General features: G+C 39.4%; 1 protein-coding gene across 20 annotated transcripts in view; it reads right to left on the reverse strand.

Moving 5' to 3' along the window:
• ptprfa (protein tyrosine phosphatase receptor type Fa) overlaps window positions 1-23,006 on the reverse strand; it is a 440,327-nt gene extending 417,321 nt beyond the window's left edge. For 10 of the 20 annotated variants that reach the window (XM_072574526.1, XM_072574516.1, XM_072574533.1 and 7 more), the window contains exon 1: window positions 22,600-23,006. The gene's annotated coding sequence lies outside the window, so the exon portion shown is untranslated. The remainder of the gene's footprint in view (window positions 1-22,599) is intronic. The other 10 variants (XM_072574531.1, XM_072574530.1, XM_072574528.1 and 7 more) reach the window with 1 other exon arrangement.
• Window positions 23,007-24,395: the final 1,389 nt, after the last annotated feature.

Below are 24,395 nucleotides of genomic sequence, written 5' to 3' on the forward strand. Positions count from 1 at the left end.
CAAAAAGAAGATCTATTTGCCCGCCCAGCCAACAATGTAACAGCCAGTTATTCTTGGTTGGGAACTTCAAGGCATCATTTGTTTCATACAGCTTTGAAATTAGAACCTAAAAATCCAGCTTCAAATCTCTGGGCAAGTTTTCATCCTGCATTAATTTAAATTCTCCTGTCTCCCCACTTCTGTCCTAAAAACACTCTTTTTAAACTCACTCATGGAATGTGGGAGTTACTGGCTGGGTCAGCATTTATTGCTCGTCTCCAGATGCCCTTGAGAAGGTGGTGAGTTGCCATCTTGAACCGCTGCAGTCCACGTGCTGTATATAGACAGTGACACTGAAGAAACGGTGATATATTTTCAAGTCAAGATGGTGAGAACAGTACTTGGAGATGGTGTTTCCCATGTATCTGCTGCCCTTGTCCTTCTAGATGCAAGTGGCCATGGATTTGAAAAGTGCTGTCTGAGGAACTTTGGCGAGTTTCTGCAGTACACCTTGTAGATAGTACACAATGCTGCTACTGTACATCAGTGGTGGAAAGAATTAATGTTTGTAGATGTGGCACCAATCATGCGGGCTGCTTTGTCCTGAATGGCATGAACCTTCTTTAGTGTTGTTGGAGTTGCACTCATCCAAGTCGGTAGTATTCCATCACAATCCTAACTTCTGCACTGTAAATGATGGACAGGCTCTAGGGAGTCAGGAGATGAGTTACTCGCTGCAGTTTGACCATTAACTTTCCAAAAAGATGTCTTGATTCTGAACAACTATAAGAAATTCAAAGCTTATCTAAAACTAGTTAAGTCTTAAAATTTAAAGACCTGTTTCCACACACTTAAGATGATAGCACTTCAAATAAAAATAAGTTTAACAATGGAAACAGCAGTTCAGATTCTGGAGCCTTTAGGCCACTCTAACCCCATCCTTCCAAAGACCACACATTTCCTCAAGTCACCTACAGAGTTTCATTCTCAAGATATTTTGTGATTTTCATGGAGGATTCTGGAAGAAGTATTTCCAAGCAAATCAATTACAGACAACATTGCAGCTAAAATTAATTCTGTACTCATGAGCATAGGCAGGAGGGAGAGGTGAAATTAATTATTTGTAGAGTTCTCCTACCTGTCACAGTCATTGGTTTTTAAGATCTGTTCTCATTCTCTTTTACTTTAAAAAATCAGGGATGGAGTGTTTCCCTAAACCCTGTTTGTGAAGTTCAATTTAACATGATCTGCCGCAAATTCTTCAGGATTTAAACAAAATTGGGTTTAGTACTGCAATCAAAACAAATGGTTTGTGATACATTCACACAATATTGCATCTAAGAGAGAAAAAAAGTAAGAAAAAAAAGTCACAAATTATAAAATGATTCAAAAAGTCAGATTTAGTTATTGTGAATTAGACAGTCCAGTAGTCAATGTCCAAATGATGTTTCTTCATTCAGTTGTGCACAGAATTCTTTTTCATAACAACTCAAATATGGTCAGATTGTTTGTGAAGGTGCAGCAGTTTGAAGCTAGAGGTAGTGTACTTCACAGGTGAAACACCTATTTCTTTGCAGAATCAAACTTTTCAGAGATACGGAGATCAGAGGTAAGCTTTTGAGTGAGCCCAGAGCTGCTTACCTCCCCTTTTCCTGCAACAAGCAAACAAATATCAAAGCTGTATAGTTAAAGGTGATTCAAACAAACTAGCCATTCCAGTCATGTTGCTAGGGCTTTGAGTTAAGACACTAAGCTAACAGACTGCTTGATGTTCCCTCAGCAGAAACAAGACAAGCAAAAATGAGTTTTAATGGTCTCTTTTATTCAGAACTTGCTGAGGTAGTCATCTTGTCTAATACTATTACAAAAGAACCTCTCGAAAACTCCCATGTACAGCCTTTGCTGGTAGCTGTATATTAAGACTCTTGATACTAACAAACCAAAGTCCTAACATCAGAGCCAGGGATAATATATTATAGAATCCCTACACCGTAGATAAGAGGCAATTTGGCCCATTGAGTCAGCATCAACCCTCTGAAGAGACCCATCATCTCCCCCAGCCGTATCCTTCTAACCCTGCATTTACCATAGCTAATCCACCTAAGCTGTATGTCCCAATGGGGCAATTTGCAAAGGTACAGGTACAAGTACATGTTGCAAAATGAATAATAAATATTATAAAGATCCCTATGAATACTGCATTGTTTTTGTACCTGAAAGTCTGGCTATAGAGTTTACAGTAAAACTGCAACTGGTTTGCAATGTAATATCAATGGGGGAAGGAGATAAGCAAAGAGTTAAGATAATTACATGTGATAAGTCAATAATAACACAGCACAATATGACATTAGAGCTGTATTAGCGTTATCACCACATTTACAGATGCTCTAAAATCAGCTTTTAATTTGTTAAACCTAAATATATAGAACTACTATAATTAAATTTAAATATTGGGATTGTCATAAAAATGGTTATGAGCAATGTGGGGGTGGGGGTGGGGGTGAAATACAGATTTTAAAAATTGATATTGCATTTACTGGTTAGGCATTTGTCTTGCCATTATGATCCATAGCCCCTCTCATTCAACACAACAGGCTGGAATATCATGCTAAATAAAAATATTATTGGGATTGTGATGGAAATGTGGTTAGAATGTGGAGCGGCTGTAATGGTGATGAGTGGGTGGTCGGGGGTGCAGGTTCTATTTACCATTTGGTTCTATTTACCATTTAGGAGGGAATTTTTCATTAGGATTCACCATTAACTCCCTACCCACAGGCTGACGAATGCTGCAGGATGGTTACATTGCATCAGCAGACTCCATGCTACTCTGCACAAAACAAGTAGTCTGTTCTTTTGTAATGCAATAGTTGCGTTCTCGCGTGACCTCGCGTTATAGAAAATCATGCAACAGAAATAATGGGGCCAATGGGAAAAAAACAGGGCTAGGAGCAGACCACCAAAAATTTTAGTAAATATCAACAGAAAAATAGTAGTTAGCCTAACAAACAATAGCACTGTCTAAATAAAGGTTAAAATCACACATTTATTGTACTATTTCATTAAAATATAACACTTTACCCTGAAAAACTGAAAGGTAACTTGATAGGGTTTCTGAGTTTGCTGAGTTACAGTACCGTATTAAGACAGAGGCTGCAGGTCAGCATCATAACCACCTTTAGGTGCAGTTCTGGGTACAGGGTTACGACAAAAGTAAGCATTTGGTTCAGAAGTGGGTAGCTGTGGTTCATTGTCCTCACGCTGTTTCTTGCACAAACAAGTAGTCTATGGTTGGATTAAAAAAGCCATCTTTCTTTTTTCATGAAGAAGCTGTTCATAGGGTGCCTGATAAGACTTTGTGTGAAAAATTGCTATCCTGCTGTTTTCTGCAAAGTAGTCATTGTCTTCTAAGAGCTGGAACTGCTTCTTAACTTCCCTTGGGATAGAAAACAAAACAGTAGTGAAAAGGTCTTGTGGTGCTGCATTCTGGATTTCATCATCTTCATCTCCAGTTTCAATTTCCTCCGCAGCAACAAGTTGCTGTAGATCAGCTGTGAAGGGGTCTTCATAATGGGACTCAACAGCTTCTCAACATCCTCAGCCCCCACTTCTTCATTTCCAATTTACACGAGCCACACAACATTCTGTGATTGCTGGAAGATCCTCTGATGGTTCAATGCTCTTGAAATCATGAAGAAAATCTGGAGAAGCTTCCGCCAAACTGCATGCATGTAATCCCTACTGACATCACCCCAGGCCTTCACAATGATATAAATAGCATTATCAATGTTAAAGCTCTTCCAAAATTGAAGAATACTGTCCTCATTGACCCCTCAGTCAATGCAATCAGCTTCCTAAAAGTGTACCTTAAACAACAAGCTTTATAAGCTGCTAATGTACCCTGGTCCATGGTTTGAAAGAGAGAGGTTGTGTTCAGAGGGAGAAATATTATTTAGATGTTTTCAGAAAGCTCACCAAAATGTGGGAGGATGGCTTGGTGTATTGTCCAGAATGGGGAGAATCTTGAAATCCAAATTTTTTTCTCCTGCAATAATTTCTAAAAACATCCTCAAATACATCAACAATATGGTCAGAAAAAATTTGGCCCATTACCCAACCTCTTTTGCTTGACCTTAAGTCCACCAAGAGTAAACTTAGCGCACTGCGACACCTCGTGCCGGGGGTGGAATCATGTAATAGCCAAGTGGAGTTCACAATTTTATTAAAAAGCATTCTCCAATTTTCACCAACATTACAGCCAAATCACGTTGACAAAACGCACGTTATAGGAGCAAAACTTGCACAGGCTCTGTGACGAAGCAAATTGGGATTATGTAGCACAACTAAATCCAATTTGTCTCATTTTATATTTCCAAAGGAATATCAATCAAACATCAATATTGAGAAACTAGCCTAACATTTTCTTATCTCTAGCTCAGAGAGATTGACATTAACTTTGGTGCAACAGAGGGGAACTACTGAGATCAGCTAATTCAGATTAGGGCTGTATGTTCCAACAGCTCAGAATAGTATGTGCTACAATTGCCTACTGATTCATTAAAGAACTTCCTTCATGACTCAGTTCATTCTGTTAGAAGGATACTAGATAACTGGTCTCCAATCCTGATAATGCAGAAGAAGTCGACGTATAAGATACCAGATACACTCTTGCCTGTACAAAAGATTGCACCATAACAAATATGCAACAATATTGTACTTCTCCCTATGCAAAACAATAAGAGGATCAAATGCTAAATCTATCACTCAAATGAAAGCTTTTCCATCAGGGTCCACGCCTCTACAGATAACAGTGGCTGACATCTCAATGTACTCTTGGAATGCTGCACTGTGTGAGGTGTAGTCTTTTGATTGGGAAGCAAAACCCCTGGTCGGGTAAATCTAAAAGATCCTTTAGCACTCTGTTTCTAATTAATGGTCAATATTTCTCTCCCAACATTGCCTAAATTGTGAAATGTTATTTTTTCTGTATTCTTTCCTTTGTTTGTGAAACACGGTAATGCATTCATTATGACAATGATCACACACTTCCACAAAGAATTAGTCAATTGGCTTGAGAGTGTTTTGGAACATCATGCAATTGTGATAGATGTTACGAAAACATCAGTTCTTTTGATCAATATGAATATCCTATCATCTCATTTTTAAGACTCAAGGGGCTGAATTTTTAAAGAAGTTGCCCAGTTAAGAGGCATTCAGGCTCACAATTTGGTATCATCTATCTCTGTGCCAATTCTTAACCCAATTCTTAACTCTGTGCCAACCCTATGGTCTTAACCCAAAGACATTTCCAGAAAGAGCAGTAATTAATTTCCATTGATTAAGTGTAATCAGGAATCTATTAAGGCCCCATTCATACATTAACTGGGATTTCCAGTCAACACTGCAAGCTGCACACATTAGCCTGGAGCTGGCATTGGACCAACCCCAGAGACATATTGGGAGCTGGTCCACAGTTGTGACCACTGGCCATCTCTGGTAGGGGTTAGTCCTCCAGTTTCACGGCTAGGCAGCCAAGGCAATTTTACAACATTTTTTTAAACTTATCTGCTCTGGTCCTTCACAGACTACATTCTCAAACTGACAGCTATCAGCTGTATTGCTGCTGGTCACTTAAGCTGGAGCACCTTCCACTGACCTCCCTCATTGGTAGTCCACTGTCATTCCTGATCGGGAACTGAGACAGATCTTTCATCCTTGATTGGCTGATGCTTTTAAAGTCATGATGACTTGGTCGAAAGCACACTGTGAAGGATTGGGAGCTGGAACGAGCCCCTATAATTAATTAGAATTCCCAACTAAAAATTCAGGAGAAACACTCCAAATAGTTCCATAATTGATGTATTAAAAAAATGATTTTTTTAAGAAACAAGTAATATTACTTTTACTTTAAAAATTGCGATAACCTAAGATAATAGTGAACTACCCCCTTGTGAGTGTATACTTAATCTGCTTAAAAATAACAGAGGGTAATGGAGTTCTACATTATTTATGTACAAATTTCACAGCAATGAGGGGAAGGCAGGTTAAATTCAAAAACGTGAAATTTGTTGTCTGTGGTGGATTCCTTCCTGCAAAAGGCATCTCACTGCCTGATTCACTGTTCAGCACTGAGTGATGTTCCCAAAGCTGCACAATAAATATAATCTAAACATGCCCTAGAATGTTAGGGCTTGATCAGGTCACTATGCATTAGACTTTACAGCATGATAAGTCAAAATCATTCTCAAACAAACAATCTGTCTTGCACTGATAACTAACTATTACAACCATAAAGTCTCATTCCTTCATATTTTAATTACTGCTGGAGATTATAAAAACAAATGTATAGTTAGGCAAGTATTTCCACTCTCAATTCAGTATTTCTTTCCCTCTCTTTATTTTTTCTTTCTGTAGCTAATTTAATATTGCATTCAAAATTAAGATTGTATTTGTTGGATAAGACTGTGTTTTTTGATTGTCATTCGTTCAGTTGGCTTGGTTGACCACATACAGAAGTCCGAGATCTGTTCTTTTGTACCACAAGCTCTGTAAAAGGCACTGTGTTGTTTGATCTCTCATTTATGGCAACTTGTAGTGTAAGTCTCTGGAAATTAAACAGGTATACAAGTCTAATACACTGCCCAGCTACATCAAATTCTAGCTCAATATGTCCAGAGTATCCATAACGTAGTGAAATTCAGATGTTCATCACAAACTTAAAGTACCACTGATTCACAATAGCACCAGCTACAGTGACCCAACACTCAGATATAGATCAGATTTATGCAGACAAAAGTCAATTCACAATGCATAATTCAACTCATGTTCAAATCCTAATTGGTGTTTAGACACACATTAGGGAAGTGGTTTCCTGAAACTACAAGCTTACTGAATTGATATTCATGCTGACTCCATTATAACTCAACCAAGTTTGAGAAAGCCTGTGAAACATTAAGAGTTTAAGGATCATTTGAAAAGATTGAACTATCTCTAAAACTCAGATGAGCAGTTTTGCAATGATGCTATAAATAAATAGCTCATTAAATTACAATGAACCATACAGTCTAGATTCAAGATGATTCTCGCAATCTTGGAGTCACAAACAAATATATATTAGATTAGATTACTTACAGTGTGGATACAGGCCTTTTGAACCAACGACCCGCCGATATGCAACCCACCCAGACCCATTCCCCTACATTTATCCCTTCACCTAACACTACGGGCAATTTAGCATGGCCAATTCACCTAACCTGCACATTTTTGGACTGTGGGAGGAAACCAGAGCACCCGGAGGAAACCCACACGGACATGGGGAGAATGTGCAAACTCCACACAGTCAGTCACCTGAGACGGGAATTGAACCCAGGTCTCTGGTGCTGTGAAGCAGCAGTGCTCACCACTGTGCCACCGTGCTGTAATGTTACAAAAACTCCTACATAAAATATTTGAGACTTGGATATCCCTTTCTGGAAGGAGATGAAGTAGTTTTATGCAGCCATTGTAAGTATTCAATTAGCTGCTAGTTGGCATCTCTACATGTCAGACAAGCCCACAATCAAGTGTCATAACCGAACATTTTAACTAGGCGACAAAATCTTAGTGTCACATTAATGCATGATTGCACTTCCGAGAAAATATTCTCCAAAAGTTGAAAACTTCAAAACATCCAGAAGTCATGATAGGCACAATACATATATACATTTCTTTAACGTGCTCATCTAACAGACAGGAAAAAAATAGCAGAATTGAAAAACTCTGAACAAAATTAAAACTGCTGAAAACTGTCCGCAATTCATGCAGCATCTGTGAGGAAAACAGCCAAGTTTTATGTATTTATGGAAACATAGCTAGAATTCAAAGACATTACAAATGGACAGCATTTAAAAATACTGAAACAAGGAGTAAGGAATGGAAACTTGCTACAAATCCTGAAGAAGGGTTACACCCGAAATGTTTACTTCTCCACTGCTTGCTGTGCTCTTCCAGCCTCCTGCTTGTCTACCTTAAATCCAAACCTAACAGATACAATTACACTGACCTAGAAAACCATGAATTGAATACAGGAACCTGCTTTTGTACTTTTGGGAATACTCTGTTTTAAGTTGCAAATACATACCTGGAAATCATTATCAAAATCAAAAAATGTTTTCTTATTTCAATGTGTGCAATATCAGGAGATGTATTCCCAATCCAAGATCTTCAGCTCCAATATACAACAAACAAACACAAGGTAAGTAAACCTTTTACATTCTCAGTGATGTGGCAAAAAACCAATGAGAACAGGTTTTGTTTTTCCTGTTTATTCCAAAACAAAGCTATAAAATGAATCCCTGGGAATATAGTCAGCATATTTTTACAAGAGTGATTTCTTCTATAATCATTTGTTAAATTGTTTTATCTATTAAAATGACCACGTTGCCCGTGTTAATCTTTCACCTGATGATAAATGCTCATTTCATTACAGAACAGCTTCTCGGAATTAGGCCTCTTCAGCCAGTGACCACTCTTCAAGTGCTGGAGGTCAGTGCTCTCGATTCATCATTAAGCTGTAAGCTTTGGAAGCCGAGTGATCTTGGTTGGAGCTACTAAGTCGTGATGAAACACCTGTGGCAAATAAACCTGCTAGTAACCACGGGCTGGAATATGCAGAACCCTCACGACTGATCCTGAAGAAAAAATTATGGCTGACAAGAGGAGCACATTCCAGAACTGGCTAAGTTCTAGTGAACTGAGAAACAGCTGATTAAATCAATTGGCCTGGCCTGTAACTATGGAATTACAAAAACAAATTGTGTGTACTCAGTTCCCAACTACTTTTATAAATCAAAAGGTAGTAAAAACAATTAAATGAGTAGTCATTTTTAACTACTCAATAAAACCAATCAAATACAAGTAAGACTTAAAATAGGATAGGAACAGTATTTACAATTCAGTATGAAAAAGGAAACATCTGACTTAAAAATATACAATGTTTCAGAATGTAACTTTGACTTCATTTCACTGATAAGCAGTGAAAAAAAAACCATTCTCCTGTTCTTTTCCAAGGGAGAAACTTTACTCGAAAAACTGAAAACTTCATCCACTACAGCTGTAGACACATGCAAATTTTAACTGAAACACAAAATCTGATGTTTAATCAGTTAAAAAAAAATTCAGATGGTGCTGAAATTTTAACTTGATACAGAGATATGTTTCAGTGGTGAATGGCGAGTTAGATATTTATTAGGATGAAATTCTTCTGGTCTTTTCTGCACTTTCCAAACTCTTGCTTTTTTCCCAGATCCTTGCACATTATTTCTATTTAAATGATTGCTGGAGCCTTGAAGCTGGAATTGGAAGCTCTTATTCCTCTCTCTGTTATAGTTGAAAGCTGAGGTTCTCCTTCGAATGCTAGAATTGCACGTGAGACAATCTATTTTACTGAATTTGCCTTAGGGATGTTACTATATTGAAATGGTTAATGAGTAGTAGTTAATATATATATTATTTTAAGCATTTTGATCGAGGTACATTTTCTTTTTAATTTGGTCGTGTTTTACCTCCAGTATAAAAATAAAGTGTGTTTTGCTTAAAATCGAATAGTTTGACCAACTGAATTGTAACTGGAACGCAAATAAGGAAAAGTTCGGGTCAAGGCTATCTTCTTAATATAGCTTGAGAGAGTTTGGTCCGCTCCTTAAAACGAAGTTACATCAACCAGTCTTGTGCATTTGTTCACGTGCACTGCAACACTGTTCCAGTGGAAGAAGTTCTGTCATACTGTGGCAATGTTACAATGTTAGCCTGTACTGTCATAGTTTCTACAGTGATATAAAAAGGCATTTTGATTTTAAGAATCTCTTGTGCTCCGTTATATCGTACAGTGTTTTCATGTTGAAAGCACTTTCTATTCTTAAAATAAAAACCACCAAAGAACCTGAAAAAAGTTTCCTGTAGAAAGGGAAACAGCAGTGACCCTTCAAATCAAATAGCTTTCTTCTCACCTTTGTTGTTTCCTTCCAGAAAGCAGTCTATAGGATCGACAGCTACGGTCATTAATGCTTGGCTGAATTTCAATTGCTAATTGGTTTCAGCACAGTAGGTTTTCAGTTCATCTGAGAACTCCTTGTTCTTTCATGGTACATGGGCGTATCAGGCAAGGCAGCATTCATTACTCATCTCTAACTGGCCTTGAACATAGGTGGATGTGGTATATCTAAATTTATAGAAGGCATTTGACAAGATGCTTTATAAAAGACTAGTCCAGAAGGTTAGATCCCAGGGGGGGTTGGGAGTACAGTACTGACTTTGATAAAGGATTAGCTAACTAACAGAAAGCAAAGGGTAGAGATAACTGGGTCTTTCTCTGAACTGTAATGAGTGCAATGTCACAGGGATCAGTTCTTGGACTGCAACTATTTACAATCTATATAAATGACCTGTAAGCAGGAGCAGAATGTAACATGGCAAATTTTACAGATGACTCTTGAAACAGGTGGGAAAGCAAGCTGTGACGAGAAGATAAACATCCTGTGTTCCTATGTTAAGTTCTTAATCGAGTGCTTTCTATGCATGCAGTAACTTACAAGTTTGAATACTAAGGATTCCGAAGGTCTGGAATAAAGGCAGAAAGTTCTGGAAATACTTGGCAGGTCTGACAGCACTTGCAGAAAGGGAAACAGTCATTGTTTCAACGATTGTTTATCAGTGAAAATTCAAAAATGTCCTGGGTTTTACACGAGGGCAGGATGACAGAAAGAAAAAGGCAACAGAAGATTGTGATGAGTCCAGGGGAGACACAACACATTAAATGGCTGAGGAATTTAGTTAAAAGTCACACAACACTAGGTTATAGCCCAACAGGTTTATCTAGACGTACAAGCTTTCAGAGCACTGCTCCTTCGTCTGGTAATTACTGGGACAGGATCATAGGGCACAGAATTGATAGTAAAAGATCAGAGTGTCATACAACTGATGCAAATTATTGAACAAACTGAGATTGCTGTTAAGTCTTCAATCACTTAGAATGAGGATGCAGGTTTTGAGTGATTAATATGTAAATCCCACGTGTCCTATGATCTTGCCCCACTAGCACAAAGGAGCAGTGCTCCGAAAGCTTATGCTTCCAAATAAATCTGTTGAACTATAACTTGGTTATAGTTGTGATTTTTAACTTTGTCCACCCCAGTCCAACACCAGCACCTCCACATAATGGCAGAAGAATTAGCTGTGTTATGCACACTGATCAAGAATGGTGATAAGAAAAAAAATAAAAGCCATGTTTACAACAGATGTGCTAATGTCTGAAAGTAAAACAACAGAAAAATTGAGCTGTGCAAAGAAGAGGAAATAAAACTAGAGGTGGAAATCACATACTAAAATTGCATCGAGGCAGACTTTCTCTCTTTCCTGCCACTCCCTTTGCCTCTGCTGTCATTTCAACTTCTCTATCACAGAAATGCTATGGTGAAAAAGGAGGCAATTTGGCCCACCATGACCTCACTAGCTCATGAAATGAGCATTATTTCCCAGTACTATTCTCCTGCTGTTTCCCCATGCCCTTACACATTGCATTATTTCTGTCCAAATAATTGTCCAATTCATTCTTCAATGTCTCAATTGAATCTACCTCCATTTCCAACTAGTGCATACCATACCCTAATACCTCACTGTATAAAGACATTTTTCTGACATCACAATTGCTCCTTTTGTAAATCACTTAAATTTATGCCTTTTTGTTCCTGTTACAAATGGGAGTGATTTTGTTCAATCTATTCAATAGCACACTTACAATTTTGAAAATGACAATAAGATCACTTCTTAGTCTTCTTCTCTACAAAGAGAACAGTCTCAGCTTCTTCAATGTATTCTCATAACTCCAGTTCCTCAATCCTAGAACCATTCGGGTAAATCACTGCTGCACTCTCTCCAATGCATTCAGATCTTTTCTAAAATGTGGTAACTAGTAGGGTGCACAGTACTCCAGCTGAGATCTATCAAGTGTCTTCCAGAAGTTCCTTATGGTATTCAAGTGACAATGGGCTCAAAAGTGGACATTCTAAATTGACCCACAGTCAGATTCAGACCTAACAGAAAATTGACCAAACTAAATTAATGGCTTCTAGCAACTACCAGCTACAGAAAACAATGGAAACCAAAGTGAAAGAGGTGATAAAGGTTCAGAGGAAAGCAGTTACAACCAGGCTAAAGGTAATGTTTTGGAGAAATATCAATCAAACTTTCTGGCATATTGACTTCTAGCCAGTGTCTGAGGAAGTGCGCTTTACATCTCTCTGGCATAGCAATAGTGAAGGATTGAAAGCAAAAGATGCTGAAGATCACAGTGGGCCAGGCAGCATCCACGGAGAGAAAGCAAACTAACGTTTCAAGTATAGATGACTCTGCATCAGGAATGGTAAAATGTAGAAGGGGCAAAGTCAAAAAATCACACAACACCAGGTTATAGTCCAACAGGTTTATTTGGAAGCACTAGCTTTCAGAGCGCTGCTCCTTCATCAGGTGGTTGTGGAGAATAAGATTGTAAAACATAGAATTATAGCAAAAGTTTACAATGTGATGAAACTGAAATTATATGTTGAAAAAGACCTGGATTGTTTGTTAAATCTCTCATCTTTTAGAATGACCATGTTGGTTTCAGTTCTTTCATATGTAAATGTTTTAAATGTTTTGCGATTTACATATGAAAGAACTGAAACTAACATGGTCATTCTAAAAGATGAGAGACTTAACAAACAATCCAGGTCTTTTCCAATATATAATTTCAGTGACATCACACTGTAAACTTTTGCTATAAATTCTGTGTCTTACAATCTTATTCTCCACAACCACCTGATGAAGGAGCAGCGCTCCGAAAGCTAGTGCTGCCAAATAAACTTGTTGGACTATAAGGTAAAAACAATGACTGCAGATGCTGAAAACCAAATACTGGATTAGTGGTGCTGGAAGAGCACAGCAATTCAGGCAGCATCCAACGAGCAGAGAAATCGACGTTTCGGGCAAAAGCCCTTCATCAAGAATAAAGGCAGTGAGCCTGAAGCGTGGAGAGATAAGCTAGAGGAGGGTGGGGGTGGGGAGAAAGTAGCATAGAGTACAATGGGTGAGTGGGGGAGGAGATGAAGGTGATAGGTCAAGGAGGAGAGGGCGGAGTGGATAGGTGGAAAAGAAGATAGGCAGGTCGGATAAGTCCGGAGAAGTCAAGGAGACAGTTACTGAGCTAGAAGTTTGAAATTAGGATGAGGTGGGGGAAGGGGAAATGAGGAAGCTGTTGAAGTCCACATTGATGCCCTGGAGTTGAAGTATTCCGAGGCGGTTTAAGCAAATGTGGCTGTGGTACTGAGTTTGTTTCACAACATGGTTGAAGAGCTTCAGATTAAGCACTTCAACCCCAGGGCATCAATGTGGACTTCAACAGCTTCCTCATTTCCCCTTCCCCCACCTCATCCTAGTTTCAAACTTCCAGCTCAGTAACTGTCTCCTTGACTTCTCCGGACTTGTCCGACCTGCCTATCTTCTTTTCCACCTATCCACTCCACCCTCTCCTCCTTGACCTATCACCTTCATCTCCTCCCCCACTCACCCATTGTACTCTATGCTACTTTCTCCCCACACCCACCCTCCTCGAGCTTATCTCTTTACGCTTCAGGCTCACTGCCTTTATTCCTGATGAAGGGTTTTTGCCTGAAACGTCGATTTCGCTGCTCGTTGGATGCTGACTGAACTGCTGTGCTCTTCCAGCACCACTAATCCAGTTGTTTGACTATAAGCTGGCGTTGTGTGATTTTTAACTTTACACACCCCAGTCCAACACCAGTGTCTCCATAATAATGTAGAGGGGGCAGCATTTATGCAATAGTGGAGGGCGCTAAAGTGCTGGGTGAGAAAGGATTCGAGAGTTCCAATTAAGTGATCGGAATGTAAGAATAGCAGAACAACTGAACTGCTGTGTTCTTCCAGCACCACTAATCCAAAATCTAGTTTCCAGCATCTTCAGTCATTGTTTTTACCTAGTTGATTTTAACCCTACTTCGAATCTTCTTGCAAGGATGCCTGCCTTCTAGAAGTTTTCCTCCTTTCTCTCTACAAGAATCTCAGGGAGTCCCTCTCCCACAGCAGGCTCTCTGCCTTTATTCCTGATGAAGGGCTTTTGCCCGAAACGCCGATTTTGGTGCTCCTCGGATGCTGCCTGAACTGCTGTGCTCTTCCAGCACCACTAATCCAAAATCTGGCTTCCAGCATCTGCAGTTATTGTTTTTACCTAGAACAATGGTGTGTCTAACTGCCAAACTGGAAAGAACAGACAGTCCCACTTGGGTGCGAGGAGGAGAGAGAGGGCGACAGAGCATGTAGCAAGCAAAGCTACAAGTAGGGGAAGGGATGGGTTCACATTTTGAAGATGTTGAACTTAATATTGAGCCCAGGAGGCGATAAACTGCCTAGTTTGAAAATGTCGCTCCTCCAGTTTGCGCAGTTATTCACTGGAGCATTGCAGAATGCTGAGGACAGACAAGTGGGCAAGTGAGCACGACATTGTGTTAAAATTATCGGCCATGGAGAGGTTGGGGTCATGCTTGCGCACAGTTCTGAGGTATTCTGCAAAGTGGTTATCCAGTGTGCGGTTAGTTTTTGCAATGTCGAGTAGGCCACATTGGGTGCATCAAATACAATACACAAGATTGGAGGAGGTACAGGTGAAATGCTGTTAGGCCCTTGGATGCTGAGCGAGGATTACGTAAAGGGGCAGGTGTTGCACCTTCTGCAGTTACTTGGGAAAGTGCCATTTGAACGGATTGTGGTACTGGTGCTCGAGGACTGGACGAGGGTGTCCAGGAGGTAATGATCCCTGTGAAATACAGACAAGGGAGTGAGGGAAAACGTGTTTGGTAATGGCATTCTGCTGGAATTGCCTGAAATGGCAGATTTGCAATACCCCATTGGATGCTTTGAACTCCACTCATGACCCGATTGGACAAAGACTACCCAATATTCAGGAAGGTCCAAGGCAAGGGGAATAAAAACACACACCTAGAAGCCACCTCCTCTCAATGAAAGCTTGCAGCAAGACTCATGGTCGAAGACCATGCAGCAAACCAACTTTTGTGTACAAAGATGGTTCAGATTAGGTGGATTAGCCAAGCTAAGTTGCACATAATGTCCAGGGATGTGCAGGATAAATGAGTTAGCTAAGTAAGGATACAAGTAGTTCTGGGTTAGATGTTCTTCGATGAGTTGGTGTGGACTCGATGGGCCAAATGGCCTGCTTCCACACTGTATGGAGTCTATTATTCTTTGGATAAGGCAGCCCTACATTGGAGAGCAAAGAGATTCCAACAGCTCAAACACATGAATCACTGTGGATAATATCTTTTCCCAGATGGATAGACCTAGATAGAAGTAAATACTGTTGGAATTTGGGGAAATGTCCAGTGATTTTATTAAGGAATATTTTATCACTAAATAGTGTTGACTCACAAACTGAATTCTGCATTCCATTATCCACTTAACCAACAACAGTGCTTGAGTAAAGTGTTTTTAATATATAAACTGATCAAAATGTCCAAAGTATGGTCCATACTACTCTTGCATTCTATTCTCCTATTAATAATGCTAAGGGCAGTGTAAGCTTTATTAACTGCTGTCCACTTGTTATGCCATCTTCCAAGATGTTTACAATTTTTGGGAAGATTTATAGCTCAGGTTGAGGTTCAGGTTGTATGTTTGCTCACTGAGCTGGTAAGTTGTTCTCGGACGTTTTGTCACCAAGCTAGGTAACATCATTCAGTTGAAGTGCTGGCGTTCTGTCCCACTTTCTATTTATGTGTCTTGGTCTGTTATGGTGGGTGATCTGTGACCTTCAAATATGTGTACACGTATAAACGCAGGTCCTTCTGCTCCTCCACGCCTTTAATACTTGTACAACCTATGTTGTTATGTCTTTCAATGCTCTTCCTAAAAAAATGTATCAGTTCACACTTCATCTGCCATCTACATGCCCAATCCACCAATTTGATACTGGCTGGAATCTTATCAGGCTCTGTTCAGCATGGGCTACGGCATGATGAGCTACAAAATCTCAATGTTGAAATCATCTTGCCACAACTTCCTCCTTTGCTTAAGCAGTGTGGCAACATTCTCGCCAGTCAGCACTGATTTCCTAATTGCCATTCTTTATTGCTTGTTAACAGTCCCAACTCACCATGAGTTGCAACTTTACCAAACTCACCAAACAAACTAACCATAAGGAAATCTCAATATGGAAACCAAAGAGCCTTCTTGGCGGGTTCAACTTGCTGCTTGCTCAAAAAGATGCTCCAATTGGCACGAGACACGTGCACTCCAAGAATATGCTTCAGTACAGGTACTATCCTCAGACTAGGCTGGCATGGTCAGGTTGGTCCAAGGGGAAGAGGAAATCCTACCTGGTGCACCACCCCATCCATGCCCTCAAAATAGCTCAGAGATAAAGAACAGTTCATAAAAAAATAAATTTCATGTTACTTTATTGATTATTAGCACATTTCAGCTTTGAAGGCTACAACAGCACACCCTGTGGAGGAACAAGGCATCAATGACAGCAATAGTCAAAGTGTTTCAGAGTACATGTGCAGACTTCAGAAGACGTTTGTCAGTTTTAGACAATATTGACAGCAAATGATGATAGTTCTACCATCATTACAACTACAAATTCCCTGACAACGTCTTTCCAATATTGTCAAATTAGAATCCTCTTCTTTGACTATAGTCTTATTTTAGGTCAAACCTAATGAAGTCTTGGAACAACAGCAGACTGTGTGTTCCATTTGCTACCATTTAATCTAATGATAATTTTTCAAATCAATATATGTGTGTGTAAATAGACACATACCGTTGATCAAAAATCTCATTATAAAGGAACTAATGAGAGGAAATTACAAGAAAACAATTTAGCATCAAATGTTTCTCTGGAAACAAATTGCAGTAATGTTCAGTGAAAGGGATGCCAGACTGATTTTGTTTGCCTTTCTTGTTTTTTTTTAAATTCCAACTTATAAATCAAATAGAATGCAGGTAAGGAAAGCAACCTTCGTAGGAGGAACATCTGCGTTTCCATTTTGGGGTTTCTTTTCTATAGAATTAAAAACAGTCTATTTTGAAAGAAGACAAGGAGAAAACGGAGCCAGGCAAAACAAGTGCAAAATACAGCAATATCTTTGCAGTTCCATAGGGCAGCTAGGATTATTTTAAATAGTACTACGATGTGGTATAGAATACAAATGCACAAATATTCAAATCTGACTTTGTAATCTAAGGGCACTCAATTGTTATCACTGATGGATGACTTAGCACATATCAGAAGTCCATATTTACTGCACAGAAGCCTCGATGTACAGAGCATCATTTAAATGATACTAACCTTTTAATAAAATTATGATATTTCAATCCCAACTTATTCTTTAACATTCTTCCACTTTATTTAATTCCATGAAATCTTCCAAGTCTGGTGGATAATCTGTACTGAAGACTTTATCATCCATTACTTCTTATTATGGAAATTAGTCATTAATTACACATTGAAAATAAAATTACCACACCACAGACACTTGTATGAAAGCAAAATACTCCAGATGCTGGAAATCTCAAAAAAAAGTAAATACTAGAAATATTCAACAGGTTATGGAGAGACTGTGAGGGAACATTTCAGAAATGAAAGGTCCTGCTTAACTAGAATTTAACTCCCTCAACCATCAGTCCAAAATCTAAAGTACAGTTTATCTTGGATACAACTCTCTTGTCATACACCAGACTGAATACTTGATTACATCCCACAAACAATACATTAATATTAATCAGACAGTTTTGTTGGGCCTGGACTACATGGTTAATATTGGATTAGTGGTGCTGGAAGAGCACAGCAGTTCAGGCAGCATCCAACGAGCAGCGAAATCGACGTTTCGAGCAAAAGCCCTTCATCAGGAAACTGTTTTTACTACATGGTTAATATGTCCCCTTCAAATGATTAATCTCAAAGATGTACTAAAAAACATTCAAGGTGAACCAGCCATCTTTAGGTTATTAGTTTCATTGTCAAGTCCAGAGTCCTGGCATTTATGCTGTCATACAACTGGTACAGTTTGACACACAAAATGGAGACCTTACATAGCTCAGTGGCAAATCATCATCAGATGACTGTAGCAGCCCATCCAGAGAGCTGAACTAGCTGAGCATCTTCAACAAAGAAAAGCCTGCCTTGTTGTTGGAGTCAAAGGAATGTGAATATAACTACAAAAACACACATATGACTCAGACCTGCATCCTTCTTTTAGTCCTGTACAAATATGGCTGCCATTTAAGAATTTTCTCAGAATTCGATAAGCAAAATTTGTCCATAATACAAATGGAACAAGATTCAGGCCTGAGCAAATCAAAAGCATCATTATTCTTCACTGTCACGCTTCAGATACTTTGTCTGTCTCAAAGGTAAAAATTCACATAATCTGGATATTAAAGTTTGTAAACCAATTCAGAAAGAATACTGATAGGCTCCAAACTGGATGTGGCATGGATGTGGTTCTCAGCAAATCTAGATAAGTCAGATCAGCTATGATCCTGTGGAATTTTCAGATGCTTGGAATTAATTAAATAGAGAGTGGTGGTATCATGATAATCTAAAGCCCTAGGCTGATGCCTTGAGGACATGGATTTGAATTTCACCATGATAATTGGTGAAGTGTAGATTCAATAAAAATATGTAAAATAAAAAAGCTAGCCTAATAGCAACCATGTAAAAGTGCACATCAAATGCTGAAGAACCAGTTTAACAACCTATCTGGCTCATTAATGTCCTTTAGGAATGGAAATTTGCCATTCTTGCCTGTTCTGGTCTACATGTGACTCCAGACCAAAAGCAATGTGGTTGACTCTCTACACCCACATTCCCTGAACAAATGAATAAAAGTAAATAAATTTATATGGTGAGACATGCATTGCCCACAGAACAACTGGGAATAACTGCTCCTTTAAAAGGAGAAAAGGAGGAAAGTTGAAGAAACACAGATCTGTTAGAGGCTTTTTAGGCCAGACATTACAGAGATAGCAAAGGTTAAATCACATGGATGAGAATTCATACTTTGTGTGTTGGAGAACTGTAGACCATTGTAAATCAACAACATTGTCAAGTGGGTCTTGTGCAGGTTAGGATATTTTGAATGGATTCAATTGATCATGACAATTTTGAATTCAAGGGTATTAATATTTTTGTTTTGTTTCACAAATAAATGCAGAAAACTGAAGTTTTAAACAGCTGCACATCTAGTCTATACTGTAAAAGTTGCTTATTTTGAAAACAAAATAAAGACAGCAAAGCTTAGGACAAGTTGGAAGTTTATAGAAAATTAAGGATAGGAAGTTCACAGGAAAGCTTTAATCAGTTAATTCTGGAGGTGATAAACATGTAGTTGAGGTTTTTGGGTGCAGGTGAGCTGAAGCACGGATGGTGAAGTTTCTTTTGCCTTTGTTCTTACGTAATTATCTGTAAGGTGGAAACATTTACGGTCAGAAACTCAGCTCAAGGTGAAATAAGTTGCCAGCCATCTGATTCAACTCAAGATCAAAGATGTGGAGGAGGCAACAATCACTCGGGTTGGAGTCAACAAGTTAGTGCTGAGGCCAAAGTCAATAGCTTTAATCACCCCAATGTTTAAGTCTTCATAGCTACTTCATAGTAACTGACCTTTAGACTAGAGAAAAAAACCTGAAGAGTATTAAACCTTTGGTACATATCAGGCAACTAGTTTATACATTTACACCAAGTCAAAAATAATCAATTAAGTATTAAATAAACAAAAAAACTCCAAAAATGACAAGGTGTTTATCTCTCAGCTCATCCAGTCTAGAAAGTAAGTCACTTTGGAGTATTTTGTATTGAAATGTTGTTAAGTCCCAGGAGTATAAGCAATATGCTATTGTGAAATGATAAGAATACAGGTCTTCACAAGAGTTATTTTAACTATTAAAAGATACAACATCAAACAAGAAAGTTTAAAAATCTAAAAATAGATTATTCATGCAATGACCCTCACAAATTTAACAGGTCTGCATAGTCAGAATTTTAATATATTAAATTTCCATATATAACTTATATTTCACAAACTTCCAAGAATTGGAAGAGCAAACTTGAACCATTTTGTTTTCAGGTGGGTGGGAAATGTAATCTGCAATTCACACTCCTGAACTAAAGACATATTATTGTGATAAATTCCTCCTACTTCAGCCAAAAACATCCTACTTACACTCACCATCATAAAAGAGGAACTTGATAATTTTGTACATCTAATTGTGAATGTGTCAGAGGCAGCAATTGCATTTTTGGCAAAACAAAAGCCCACAAAAATCTAAAAAAAACCACAAAATGAAAAAAAAGTGCACTATCAAACTCTGGAGAAGCCACCAAGTAATTTTATTCAGTGAGAATCAATTTCTGCGCTTGGGAAGATTGATGCAAGTCAAACATAATTGTAATGAGTTGAGAACAAGATGGCTCCAATAACAAAGATAGAATACAGAAAAAACATGCTTTCAAAAACAACCCTTAAGGCTTCAAAATACTTAATTGGTATCGGATGAAATTTCTAACAATATGAGAAAAACAATTTACTACATAAAAGGATTTCAGTAAAATTATATTGCCCAACATTACTAATATGCCACTAACTATTAATGTTCTAACACGTGTAATGTAGGTAAATCTTATATATTTGCTAAGTATTTTTAAAATACAGAAACTTTAATTTATTTTTTCGGTAAATACCAAAATGAGAGATTGTAGCATCTATGGATGGATGCTATCTAAACACAAGAGTCCGGGCATTTCCGATGTGAACCAGTTGATCATTTGCACGCAAAGCTCGGGCAGAATTCACACAGTATTGAAACACAATGTAGCCAGGCTACTCGGTCTGGCTGCATGGAAAACTCTCAAGGCTTTCATGTTTACCTTTCTCCACGATCTTCAACAATGAGTGCATGTGAATTACAACATACATCAATACCCAAATACTTTAATTGGACGACGTTAAATTCCAAAAAGAGTTTCCGAATGTCGTTTGAATTTGAAAACAAAAGTCACATTTACAAAACATGCCAACGCGTCTTAAGTCGCCCTTCACAATAAATCTGAATTAACCTTTGGACGCCGGGATAAAATTACACGCTGAGCTTTTGGAGAGTATCAAGTCTCCGAGTAAGGAGCGTCTCCATCCGATCAGATATATTGATCCGAATTGCACAATCTCGTCTATCAAGCTCAACTCACCACCCACCCTCTGAGGTCTCCTATGGGGGAGCCAACGCTACCATTTGAAACATACAATTCGTGAGAAGCAAACAAGAAAATCAAGTCCAAAACTAAAATTGAAAATCAAACATACGGGACTGATCAATTGGCGAGCTAAGAAGGAAATTTCACATATCTAACTGCAGGTCATTACAGATTCTAATAGAAAAATTAAACCAAGACACCGGTCTGGTCACTTGGAAACGTAAAAACAAATCCAACCTAAAACATAAAAAAGCCTTTCAATATGATTGTTAGGCGAATAAATATGTTTAAGACATAATATTCTAATTAAAGGCTACCAAAAATGAGCATATGTCGTCAATCAGTAAACGTAAGTTAAATTACTGTTATTTCTCTAGTTGGCAGATGCTTTCTTTCACCATTTTTAAATATCCCCTTCCTCAAACTCAATTCAACATCAAGGCGACGCGGAGTTCCTTGGATTGTGGGAATTATTTTGAAATCAAGGGCATACTTTTCATCCCAATAAATAAGAATAGCGTCCCGAGGCACGATGCTCATTTATCGCTGTGAGTCTAAAACCAGAATGTTAATAAAAATCAAGCACGACCTGACCGCACTTATTAAACGCGATGGGGGGGGTCGAAGAGTTTGGAATTCAAAATAGGACAAATCCAGTTCCTTCAACGTTCGGTTAGACTCAAGATCCACAAAAATCACATTCAAACAGATCCTTTTCAGTAGCTAATCTTGTTGGAACAAACCTAACCCCATTAAACCAGAAGAAGAAAGAGATCGAGAGGCGGAACACTCCAGCAAAAAAAAACTGGCCGTTTTGTACCAGAACGTGTTTTGTTTTCGGACTCCCTTTGTGTTTCTAATTTAAGTTTTACGGCCGAATTTCCAATCGCCGCTTGGTTGGTTTTCTGGTCTCTCCCTTTCAACAGGCGGGAGTCTGGTTTCGGTCGAGGGGGGGGGGTGGTTCTGAGAAGGGTTGTTTTTGTTTTTTTTTCGCTTTCTTGACAAAACCTCCAATGAAACGAAACACCAAATTTCGAGGATCGGGGCGGTAGAAATCACACATGAAAAAAAAATAATACAGGCGCTTCAGTCCCTCACGACGCTTGCTTTACACCAACCAACAACAACAACAACAACAAGAAGAAACAACACCAGGGTCCGCTTCAACAGGCGGCTCGCGAGCTGCAGACAGATCGGTGCCCAAGCTTCTTCACCTGCGGCTTTGCGGATTCTACCAGCAAACACACAACTCATGTCAAACTCCTTCAAATTTAAAATGAGATCTCGTCCCGCGGAATATTTATTTTTGGTGCCTCACTACTCACCGCAGACGGCCGTCTCAAGTCTCCCTCAGCTCCGAGCATAATGTCCAGCTGCCCCGGCTCACGATGCCCGTAACTCCCAAGCCCGGGCACACGGACAACCTCCAGCGAGTCTCTCACCTCCTCCCGCTCGAGCCGCACCCAGAGATGCAACTCTCCTCTACCTTTCAACTTTTATGTCTTGCTGCAATTGCGTGCTTCTCGCTCTTTCTCGTCCTGTCCGACCGTTCTCGGTCTCGGTGCGGGGACTCGATCTCACCCCAGCCGCGTCTCTTTTTACTCCCAAGCGCTACTTAACACACTTTCCACGGACGCCGAAGCCAAACCGTCGCCCGCCGCCGAGTCCGCCCGAACGCCTTCGGCAGTCTTCGGCCTCGCCCGCTGATGGCGTCATCCAAACCGAAATGCGCTCGTGGGCTGTGTGTGTGTCTTTGGGGGTGGGGGGAGGAGGAGGAGGAGGAGGGTTGGGGCGTGGATTGATAGGTCGCTCAGGGTTGGGGAGGGGGCGGGGCAGGGGTTTGCCCTCCTGAAGAATTTCACTGAGTGGTGGGGGACTCACTCACAATAATGCTCCTATTGTGACGTCGGCGGGCTGGGACTCCTCTCGAGGACGCGAAGCGAACATTCCCAAAGCGCAGGATGAACCCGGAAACCTCCAAAATATACAGCAGGACTGAAGCAGCTGGTGCGATAGATACGTGGCTATAATTATGCTGCCAAATGCAGCTGGGAACCGAACACTGCAAACTCTGGTGCTGCTTTGGTGGTGGTGAAGTCTGATGTAGCATTTTTTAAAATTGCAAACGAAAAGTGTACGCACGTAATTTCAATCCACTCTTAAAAGCGTATAGCCCGGAAGACCAGGTCCAACACAGTAGATTTAAAACCGAGATGGAACTGTGCCGGGAAGGATGCAGCAGTGTTGCCGAACTTGGAGTCTATGCCTTCACCCATCCCCGAAACTGAAGTCAAACAGCACTTCGTTGAGGCGCACGCCGTTCCCCATTAGAAGAAGCAAGTGAATCTAGTAAACTCGGAAACTTAGCCCAAAGTATGCCCGCTAAAGGTGGTCAGACATAGGAAATAGTAAACAGTTCATATTGGAAATGCTATTCGTAGGTCATTTGGGATGTCAGTTTGCTTATCAATATGTCATAAAAATCTACTTTATACAAGCACCTTTATTGTCCCCAATTATGCTAAACCCTTTGCAAAGATGGTAATCGCTGGATATTAAAATAACAATCAAATCGAAAGAAGTACAAGCATTTAAAGTAAACCTCAATTATTCTCTGTATAAGATGGGGCTAAGATGGCTGTGGGCTCTGCAACGAGACTGGAGTGGGGGATAAATTCAAAAGTTCCAGATTTGCAAGAACCTACGGAAGCATTTGGAGATGACAATATGTGTTTTAAAGAAAATAACCTGCACTTGAATAGCACGTTTCATGGTCACTCAACATCTCATTGAACTACTTTTGAATTTTAATTGCTATTGTAGGAAATGCAGCAGTCAGTTTACACACAGGGAACTCCCATAAATGTCAATGTAATAATGGCCAGACCATCTGTTTTTGTGACGTTAACGGAGGAGAAAAATTGGCCAGAACATTGGAAATAACACCCCCACACTTAGAGTCATAGAGCCAGTACCATCCTATGTATGAAAATGTTAGCATTCAGGTCCTTTTTAAATCTTTCTACTCTCACCTTAAACTCTACAAAATGGTACCATAGGACCTTTTACATTCACTCAAATGGACTGACAGGACCTCAGTTTAACTGTACCTTCAACAATG

This window comes from Chiloscyllium punctatum, chromosome 7 (assembly GCF_047496795.1).
Source record: "Chiloscyllium punctatum isolate Juve2018m chromosome 7, sChiPun1.3, whole genome shotgun sequence".
Classification (NCBI taxonomy): Eukaryota; Metazoa; Chordata; class Chondrichthyes; order Orectolobiformes; family Hemiscylliidae; genus Chiloscyllium; species Chiloscyllium punctatum.